Raw genomic sequence first — 10,999 nt, forward strand, 5'->3', positions numbered from 1 at the left:
GCCTGAATCTATTGCAGATACAAATTCAATAGCCTGACCAGTGTAACTAAAGTAAGATGTTACTCCATGACTCTAGTTAAACCCTTTCAACACACACATAGATGTTCTGGGTCTTCAGCATGCCACACAATAACATACAGTACCCTAATTTCTCTTGTAGGAAATAATTGTACATAATTCTTGGGAGAGCACAGGCTAAGAGAAATTTTCCTGTTTCAAAAACTGCCATCTGCTGAAAAGGTGCAGTTGATAGTAGACACTAGATGCTCCCTCGGAAGAGTTATACCAAAGGTTAATTATGGCAGGATGGACAAGTTAAACAGAATATTCAGCTGTACATATCTCATATCTGGTAACTATTGTAATTCATTCTAATTGTACTACATTCTTGTGTGTCATTAAACAACCATTGTTCTGCAAGAATATCCATCCTCTTCAGACCCTGAAATGACCCAAAGAAAATTGCAGTAGAGGAGGAAGAAACTGCAATGGAACATTCATTGATAACTCATTCTTAGATTAATAGGACCACATCAGGAATTGATGCCCTGTGACCAGAGCATCTGAGGAATCAATGCTGAACCATGCACTGAATACAAGTTACGTCTGAGTTATCCTCTCTTCCTGCCCTTATCAGATGGTTTGATTTTAGATCTGATGTTTAGAGCAGCAGATGCTGGTGTGCAGTGCTAAGCCATGCAGTAGAAACTTCAGGATAACTTGTCAAGAGTGCTGTGCAACTTGGTGAATAGTTTGGTAGGATTTCTCAAGGTTGCACATGCTGAGACCATGTGACTGTGCAGTCTAGCCATTCTACCTATTTACTAAGCTTGAAGATTATTCAAAAATTGGCCATCTTCACTGAGCCAAATCTAGTTCTCATCGGAGGTGTTCACACAGACTTGCTGGGGTCCCAATGCTGTTTTAGGAACCACATGAAACTGTGGGTCCTTCTGATGACTTATGTCAGTTGCAGAATTTCCAGTTCGCAGGCTCGAGCTGCCTCCTCTCCATCATGGATAGGCAATCCCTTTACACGTCTATCCCTCTACCAGAATGGTCTCAGTGCTCTCTGCTTTTTCTGGATCGTTCCCATCCACCACCTGGCTGAGCTCATTCCCCTTTAAGTCCTCCCATTTTCTTTAAGAGAAAGGAGTGGCCATGGCTACCCACATGAGCCCCAGTTATACTTGTCTCTTTGTGAGGTACACAGAACATTCCTTGTTCCTGTCCTACTCTGGCCCCCATCCACAACTCTTACTCCAACATCAGTGCTGCTTCCCTTTTTTGTCTGGAATTGGAAAGGGTTATCTGTATAGCTTTCAATTTCCACCCTGCTGTCACCTCGACCCTGGTCCATCTCTGACTCCTCCCTTCCCTTCTGCAATGTCTCTGTTTCCATTTTTGGAGATAGGCTGACCATCAATATCCATTACAAACCAACCAATCCCCATAGTTGCCTTGACTATAGATCCTCATGCTCTGCTTCCATTCTACTGTATTCCATTCTCTCAGTTTCTCCATCTTTGTCACATCTATTCCGATGATGCCAACTTCAACAAGGGGGCCTCTGAAATACCCACATTGTCTTCAACCTAGGATCCCCACCACCATAGTTGATAGAACCCTTCGTCTTATCTGGCCCATTTCCCACACTTCAGCTCTCTCCCTTCCTCCCACAACAGAGATAGGATCCCCCTTGTCCTCACCTAACATCCCATCAGCATCCACATCCAAACGATCATTGACCGCCATTTCTGCCATCCCTAGCAGGGCACCACAACCTGGCACATATTCCCCTCCCCTCCATTGTCAGCTTTCTGCAGGGATCATTCCCTCCAGGACACCTTATTCCACTCATCTTCTCTTCTCAACACCTACCCCAACTCCATGGCACTTTCCCATGCAACCACTGAAGGTGTTATCCCTTACCATTTACTTCCTCCGTCCTTAGTATCCAAAGCCCCAGACACACCTTGCAGGTGAAGTAGCGATTTACCTGCACTTCAGTTAATCTTACTGTATTTGCTGCCTACAATGTGAGTTCTTCGACACTGGGGAGACAAAATGCAGACTGAGTGACCGCTTTGTAGAACACCAAGTTCTGCTCAGAAACCCTGACCTTTCTGTTGCCTGTTAATTTCAACACACCGTAGAGTCATAGAGATGTACAGCACGGAAACAGACCCTTCGGTCCATGCCGACCAGATATCCCAACTGACAATCAGAAGACCAGAGCTGCTAAACTACTTTGAGATATGCAACAGCTCCCCAGTTCATCGGTTTCATGAGAGTGAAGGCTGTGATTCAGTTTCAGTTGAGTCCTGTCACTATCTTTGTGATTATGCCATCCACGTGCATTGTGAACCATGTAATGTGACATGAACCCAAGGTCCCGGGTGATGTCCCATCGTGTCGGGCAATGGGACCATATGTGAGAATCTCTCTGGCTATGTGGAAGGCATTTGAAACCTATTGTACAGGGGATCTCCAGCTTCTGTCGCGACATTATGGATTTCTTACAGAAACTCAGCACCCACGGACCAGTCGAACCGGGAATATTCCTTGTCACAATGGATGTTTCCGTACTCTACACCAGCATCCCCCACAAGGATGGCATCGCGGCAACAGCCTCAGTACTCAACTCTAACAACTGTCAGTCTCCAAACACCATCCTACAACTCATCCGCTTTATCCTCGATCATAACGTTTTCACCTTTGACAACCAATTCTTCATCCAGACACACCTTACAGCCATGGGGACCAAATTTGCACCCCAATATGCCAACATTTTTATGCACAGGTTCGAACAAGATTTCTTCTCTATGCAGGATCTCCAACCAACACTGTACACCAGGTACATTGATGACATTTTCTTTCTCTGGACCCATGGCGAGGAGTCACTGATAAAACTACACAGTGATATCAACAAGTTTCATCCCACCATCAAACTCATCATGGACTACTCTCAACTGTCTGTCTCATTCTTGGATGCGTGCATCTCCACCAAGGACGGACACCTCAGCACCACACTCTACCGCAAACCCACAGACAACCTCACAATGCTACACTTCTCCAGCTTCCACCCAAAACATATTAAAACAGCCATTCCCTATGGACAAGTCCTACGCATACACCGGATCTGCTCAGATGAGGAGGCACGTGATGGACACCTGGAAGTACTCAAGGATGCCCTAACAAGAACAGGGTATGATGCTCAACTCATCGACCGCCAGTTCCGACGTGGCACAGCAAGGAACCATAATGACTCAGCCAATGTTGTCTATCTTAAATGTTGCAGGCAAGGATGCCCAGAGAGGAAACCGAGCAAAGGCTACGACAACGGATGAATGGGCACCGCACAACAATCAACAGACAGGAGGGTTCCCTCCCAGTTGGGGAACACTTCAGTGGTCCAGGACATTTAGCCTCGGACCTTCGGGTGACCATCCTCCAAGGTGGACTTCGGGACAAACAGCAGAGGAAAGTGGCCGAGCAGAGGCTGATAGCTAAGTTCGGTATCCATAGGGAGGGCCTCAACCGGGACCTTGGGTTCATGTCACATTACAGGTGAGCACCATTGCACTACACACACACACACACACACACACACACACATAGATATTCCTACACACACACACTCTCACATACACACGGATACAGGTACACACAGACGTGCACACAGACACCCACATACACCCTTATAAACACACACACTCCCACACTCACACATGCACCCCCTCACAGACTTAAGACACTCTGCACTCACTACACACTCACAACCCCCACCCCAGACAGACACACACACACAGACAGACAAAGACCCACATGCACACATATATTTTGTGGGGTGAATTTGTACTTGCAGAGTTACATTGCACTTTGCTCAAAAACTGCATACATTCATGTAGAACTCTGAGCTCAAAAACCACATAAATTTATGTAAAACTCTGTTATCTCACTTTTTAGATTGAAATCAATCAAAACATCAGGTCATAGACAGAGAACACAGGGGGCTAACACCTTCAACATATTGTCTAGCTATCACCATTGTTAACAGCTAACCCGAGAATGCAACTTTTTTAAAAAAGGGTTTTGTGATTAACACATGAAAGAAGTGAAACTATCACTGTATTCTAACAGATGAAAGGCTTAACAGACAATCAGTTTTTCAATGTATAATTTCAGTTACATCACACTGCAAATTTTTGCTATAAATTCTGTGTTACGATCGAGCCCTCCACTATCACCTGATGAAGGAGCATCGCTCCGAAAGCTAGTGTGCTTCCAATTAAATCTGTTGGACTATAACCTGGTGTTGTGTGATTTTTAAGAAAGAGGGAGCATTTCAACATCTATTTGGTGCAAAAAGTTTCTAACTGCACAATCAGACACAAGATCCCTCTGTTGACTTTCCACCCTCCAAACTTCCTTGAATTTGTTTATGTGGTTTGGTTCTGTCTGCTGAGTCTCCAGTGGAAGAACTGTAGTGAAGATCACTGAGGTTTGCTCTTGCAAAGCACTGAGGGTAAGTGAGACTTTGAGAGCTATAAAGTGCAGCTGTTGCAGGATTCAGCTAAAATGGTGAAAGTGGGAAGTTTTTGAGTGTCGAGAATGTAAAGTTTCACAGGCAATTTCTTCAGCTGGGAATTACTTTTTGCAGCGTTCTGTTTTATGAATCTGGCCAAATGGATGTGAACTTGCCTCTCACTGCTTCTGAAAGTACAAGATCATGAGAGGGAGTTATCCCCAACTCACGATGAGAGCTACTCAGAAGCACATTCTAGTATTCCGTTTGGGCATATTCTGTCTACTACTTCCTCATGGAAGATGAGGAATTGCACAAGATACTGAGAAGAGAGGCAGGTAGTATTTCAAGAGGATGGAACCCCCATTCCACCCTGTCCCCACAATGATCGAGGGCACACTGGGTGGTCACCTTCAATACCTGTCACCAAGGGTGGCTTGGTAGCACCAGCGGATCAGTCAGTGCCAAGTCCTAAAGGAGTCTTCTGCTAGTTTTTTGTGTCTGCTGCAGATGGTGAGGGAACCAATAAGAGAGAAAATACACATCACCTCATCCTCATCAATCTACCTGTCACAGATGCATCTGTCCATGACAGTACTGTTTGGAATAACTATTGTCCAGTCCTTATGGAGATAAATTCTGGCCTTCACTTTGAGTATACCTTCTGCCATGTTGGGTGGCACTGTGGCCATACTGAATGCCTTATACTTAAAACAGATCAAGACTAGATATCTATCGGGGGTACTGTGAGCTATCAACATCATTAGGATTGTACAATCCAATCTGTGACTTCAAGGCCAGGCATTTCCTCCACCATCAAGCAGGGGACCAACCCTGATTCAATTAAGATTTAAAAGGTCATGTGGGCATTACTACCAGGCATATCTAATTAGACATGTCATGGTTAGCTGGTGAAGCTACAACACAAGACTACTTGTGTGCCAAGCAGCATAAGCAGTGTGTGATAGACAGACCTAAACAATGCCGTAATCAATAGATGAGACCTAAGCTTTGCAGTCATGTCACATCCAGTTGTGAATGTTGGTGATCAGGTAGAGAACTCATCGGAGGAAGACGCTCCACAAATATTCCATCTTCAACAATGGGAAGTCCAGCTCGTCAGTGTAAAAGGCAAAGCTGAAAAGATTGCAAGCAGATGTGGACATCCTGGTCTATTCTAAACTCCCCAAGATCACAGATGCCAGTCTTCAGCCAGTTCCATTCACCCTTTCTGAAAGCGAGAAATGGCTAAAGGTACTGGATATTGCAAGGTCTATGGCTCCCTTCAACAATTCAGCAACAGAACTGATGACTTGCTTCAAGTAGTCAATTTCCCCAGTCAATTGTTTCCAATACATTTACAACACTGGTATCTACTTGGCTATGTGGAAAGTTCAAAAGGTTTGTCCCATACACAGCAAGAAGGACAAACCCAATCTGACTATGTTCTATCCCATCAGGCTACTCTCAATCATCAACATGCTGATATATCATTAGCAATGTTGACAAGTGTCAATTACTAAATAATATCAAGTTCATTGATGCACAGTCTGTGTTCTGCTAAATCACTTCGAGTCCTGACCTTATTATAGCCTTGGTCAAAACCTGGACAAAAGAAGAGAAGTGGGGTTTGACTGGCCTTGATACCAAAGCTGCATTTGACTACATGTGATTTGAAGGAGCCCTAACAAAACTGAAATCAATGGCATCAGGGTGAAAGCCGAACAGAAAGGAAGATAGTTGTAATTGTTGGAGGTTGATCATCCCAGCCATAGGACATCACTGCAGGAATTCCTCAGGTTAGTGTACTAGGGTCAACTATTTTTAGCTGCTTCATCAGTCTCCTTCTGTCCATTACAAAGGCAAAGGTGTAAAATTTTTCTCGATGATTGCACAATATTTGGCACTGTGTGTGACCCTCAGATACTGAAGCAGCCTGTGTTCAAATGTAGTATGATCTAAACAATATTCAGGTTTGGGCTGACAGGTGACAAGTAACACTTGAGCTATAGAAGTTCCAAGCAGTGAATACCGTTTAATGGTCCCAACTAATGTTACTATTGAACAAGACAAAATCCCAGAATAAAATTTGGCTTGTTATGTTTTATTTAATATGGTAGTCTTTCATTGAAACATAAGCATACTTGTTTTTAAAAACAAAATAGAAGTTTATGTGAAAGAAATAAAACTAAAATAAAACACTGCAAACAATTTAAATATAACACTGTTTGAAAGATTTCCAAATATCAACAAAGCTAAGTCCAACCTATTTATCAACACTAACACTTTACAATTAATTATAATCCAGAGAACTTTCCCTTTCTCCTCCAATTTGTAGGTTTGACTTAATAGCTTTTTACTCAGTTCCTGTACTGCAAGATGTAAAGCGTTATACTTTGAATCCTTACACAACTGAGATCTTTTACTTTCTCAACTTTGAATAACTAATGCAAATTTCAAACCAAACAAACTGAAACACACATTGAGGTAACATATCATTTTAGCTGCTAAGAACATTTTTGTGGAAAACCTATTTTTATATATGACTTTGAGAAAGACTAACAGCCCATTTGATTGACACCTTGTCCAACACCTTTAAAATTCACTCCGAGGACCACAAATGTACAATGGCAGCAGAGTATACCTTCCACAAAATGCATAGCAGCAAATCACAATGGCTCCTTGTTAACCTTCCAACTGTGCAACCTCCACTGCTGGAAGGACAAGGGCGGTACCTATATCGGAACACCACCACCTGTCCAAGACATACACCATCCCAATTTGAAACTATCACGATTCCTTCACTATTGTTGAGTTAAAATCCTTGTACTCCCATCCTAACAGCACTGGGATTATAACTGTATCACATGGATTGCTGAGTTTGAAGAACATAGCTCACCGCCACCTTCTCAACAGCAGATTGGGATTGGCAATAAATGTTGGTCTAGCCAGTGATACTCACATGTCATTAATGAATTTTGAAAAATGTTTGGTTCCAGCATGGACATAAACCCTTTAAATGATGGGCACATTTTTCTGGTGATACAGATAATTCAGTTGCTACAGCATCACAGCAATACTCAAGAAAGATTGGGAATTGGAGCTTCACAATTTTGAAGGTTGCAATCAATAACCCCTACATTGCTTTGTGATGTCCTCAAAGAAATTCCAATAACTATTTAGAGTCATTGAGATGTACAGTACGGAAACAGACCCTTTGATCCAACGCATCCGTGCTGACCAGATATCCTAAACCAGTCCCATTTGCCAGCATTTGGCCCCATCCCTCTAAACCCTTCCTAATCATACACATATCCAGATGCCCTTCAAATGTTGTAATTGTACCAGCCTCCACCACTTCCTCTAGAAGCTCATTCCATATTTGCGCCACGCTCTGTGTGAAAAGGTTGATCCTTGGGTCTATTTTAAGTCTTTTTCCACTCACCTAACCCATACTCTCTACCATCTAGTTTTGGACTCCCCCACCCCGGGAAAGACCTTGTCTATTTTTCCTGTCCATGCCCCAAAGGTCACCCCTCAGCCTCCAATGCTCCAGAGAAAAATAGCTCCAACCTATGCAGCCTTTCTCTATAGCTCAAACCCTTCAACCTTGGCAACATCTTTGTAAATTTTTTTCTAAACCCTTTTGAGTTTCACATCCTTCCTATAGCAGGGAGACCAGAATTGCACGCAGTATTCCAAAAGTGGCTTAACCAATGTCCTGTAAGCTACAACATGACCTCCCAACTCCTATACTCGATACAATGACCAATAAAGGCAAGCATATTTGGGCTGCACATTGGCACGGTGGCACAGTGGTTAGCACTGCTGCCTCACTGCACCAGAGACCCGGGTTCAGTTCCTGCCTCAGGTGACTGACTGTGTGGAGTTTGCACATTCTTCCCGTGTCTGCATGGGTTTCCTCCGGGTGCTCTGGTTTCCTCCCACAATCCAAAGATGTGCAGGTTAGGTGAATTGGCCATGCTAAATTGCCCGTAGTGTTAGATGAAGGGGTAAATGTAGGGGAATGGGTCTGGATGGGTTGAGCTTCGGCGGGTTGGTGTAGGCTTGTTGGGCTCAAGGGTCTGTTTCCACACTGTAAGTAATCTAATCCAAAAAAAAATGTGTAGGAAAGGTTTCTGTTCCCTGTATGTACAGATAATACTTGACCAATTGTAAAGGATTCTCATATTAAGGCAAAAAGTTGTCATGATCCTCTACTTCTGCCAAATCCAGTCTTGTTTACACTAACATCCTAAGAATAGGAACATAAGTAGGTCAAACTATCCTTTGACTGTTCTGTGCTATTCAGTAACATCAGGGCATTGTGACTCTATTTCCATTTTCTTTCCTGGCCCCCATTACCCCTAAACACTTAAAATATCTCTTTAACTCAGCCTTGAAGATAGTCAATGATCTAGCCTCTCCTGCTCAAGGGAGAAGAGAGTTCCAGGGTCAAATTACCCTCAACTTCTCAACTCTGGCTTAAATGGGTGGCCCCTTATTTTTAATCTGTGCCCCCAGTTCTGTGTTTCCCTGATGAGAAAACATTCTACCGACATCAATTCTGTCAAGCTTCCTCAGAATCTTATGTTTCAATAACATTACACCTCATCTCTCCAAACTCCAGTGAGTATATGCCTTTTTGAGTTAAGAAAATCAGCCCTATGATTTCAAGCAAGTAGCTCCTCAATCAAAGGGCCATGTGAATGATTTGTTACAGAGCCATTACTTTTTTGAAGTTGAAGGGTGAACTGAACCCCGGATGCTCCCGAGATAAGATACGGCGACTGGAGTGTTACCTGTAATTGCCCTTGTAATTGAAGCTGTTCTTGCAATGTGTCCTAGAGTTAACAGTTAAGTACTCAGTGTCAATTTCACCTGCTTCTCCCAGCATTAGGCAGGTTACTTGCCATGCCAGAGCAATCTGTGCTTCTAAGGTCATTGTTTGCAAAGAGAGCTTAAAGGTCAGACCAGCTGAAATTGTGGCATCATCTTCTCTGCCTGTGCCCTGCTCAGGCCTCTTGTTTGGTTTCCTGTGCCAGCTGCTGCCTTGACAGACAAGCTTAAAAGAAAGCCATAAATATGCTCAGAAGATACGCAAACAGGTTCACAAATCACTAAGTCAACAATGGCTGGAATTTTACAATAGAATTTGCAGCCAGGCAACTGGGTTCAGGGTTATTTTGGAGTGTTTTACACCTCTCATGACCATACATGCAGTTAAAAATAGAAATCCAGAAGGTAGCTTTTGAATTACCTGTTCTTTCAGGAGCCTCACGATAAGAATGTCTTGTGCTGAGACTCAGCATTGAAACAAACAGCAAGTCGTGACTTTGTGGCTGTTAGGTGTCCACTGAATTGTTCAGAAGGAGTTAGTGCTGGTCTATTCTACTGTGATTACATTTATAAATGTGTGTTAAATCTTAATTACCAACCACAACATTACTCTGGAACTGAAAACTAACTTTAGAAGTGTAGATTCATATTCTTTAAGATTATAATTATTGTTTGAATGTTAAAAATGTTTGTAATTTTCTAAAACTCTTCCTTCATTACTTTTATCTCCATCTTTTCCAATCATATTTGACCTCTCTATTGTCATTGAATGATCTATTTTCATTTACACTTCCTTGTACAGAAACTAAAGGTGGAAACTGTCCCTGCTCTTGCTGATGGTGTACCACCCAATTAAAGATGGCAAGCAGGTACGTGAAACTGTCGGCTCTCTCTCACATTGGCTGAGATTGACTCTGTCACTACAGGGTAAAGAGCAACATATTGAGGAGCTCTCTGAAAAGGTTTGAACTTTTAAAAAAAGAAACTCTGGTCACAGTCTACCTTTGTCATTACAAGAGAAGTGGAGACACACATGACGTGGTATGATCTCCATTACTCAATGCAGATGTGGCTAGAAGCTATAAAGATTAGATGGGTTTTAGCAACTCTGTCTATTGTAGAGGACAAGATAGGCACAGAATCCATTGATCATGAGTAAAGATATGGTCACAGGCATCATTCATTCTGCTGAATGTTAGAACTAGCACCTCATTGGTCCTGGTTAAGGACAGGCAAGAAGATGTGCATGGATGCAGAAGTTGATAACAACAGTTTTGTCTCTTCCACAGGACCAGTCGTGGATGAGTTGTGATTGCTGACATCAGAACCACATGAGACATCAGAGGAGATTCGCCTATCTGAGGAGATAGTTTCACATCAGTGTCAATGTGAAACACAAACACATGACGGAGTAAACAAAGTATTATTGAGATGGAGAATGACTGCAGAATTCCAAAGTGCAGATGATTTAATGCATGTGTCACAACAAGTCAGTATGCAGGTAAAGCAAGGAATTAAGAAAGCAGAAATTGCTGGAAAATCTCAGCAGGTGTGGCAGCATCTGTGGAGAGAATTCAGAGTTAATCAGATCACTTGATCTGAAACATTAACTCTGATTTCTCTCCACAGATG

General features: G+C 42.8%; 1 long non-coding RNA gene across 1 annotated transcript in view; it reads left to right on the top strand.

The window, feature by feature from the left end:
• Window positions 1-10,774, top strand: part of LOC132823838 (uncharacterized) — a 12,533-nt gene extending 1,759 nt beyond the window's left edge. The window contains exons 2-3 of the long non-coding RNA XR_009645601.1: window positions 10,170-10,236; window positions 10,657-10,774. This is a non-coding gene — a long non-coding RNA (uncharacterized LOC132823838). The remainder of the gene's footprint in view (window positions 1-10,169; window positions 10,237-10,656) is intronic.
• Window positions 10,775-10,999: the final 225 nt, after the last annotated feature.

This window comes from Hemiscyllium ocellatum, chromosome 17 (assembly GCF_020745735.1).
Source record: "Hemiscyllium ocellatum isolate sHemOce1 chromosome 17, sHemOce1.pat.X.cur, whole genome shotgun sequence".
In the NCBI taxonomy this organism is placed as follows: Eukaryota; Metazoa; Chordata; class Chondrichthyes; order Orectolobiformes; family Hemiscylliidae; genus Hemiscyllium; species Hemiscyllium ocellatum.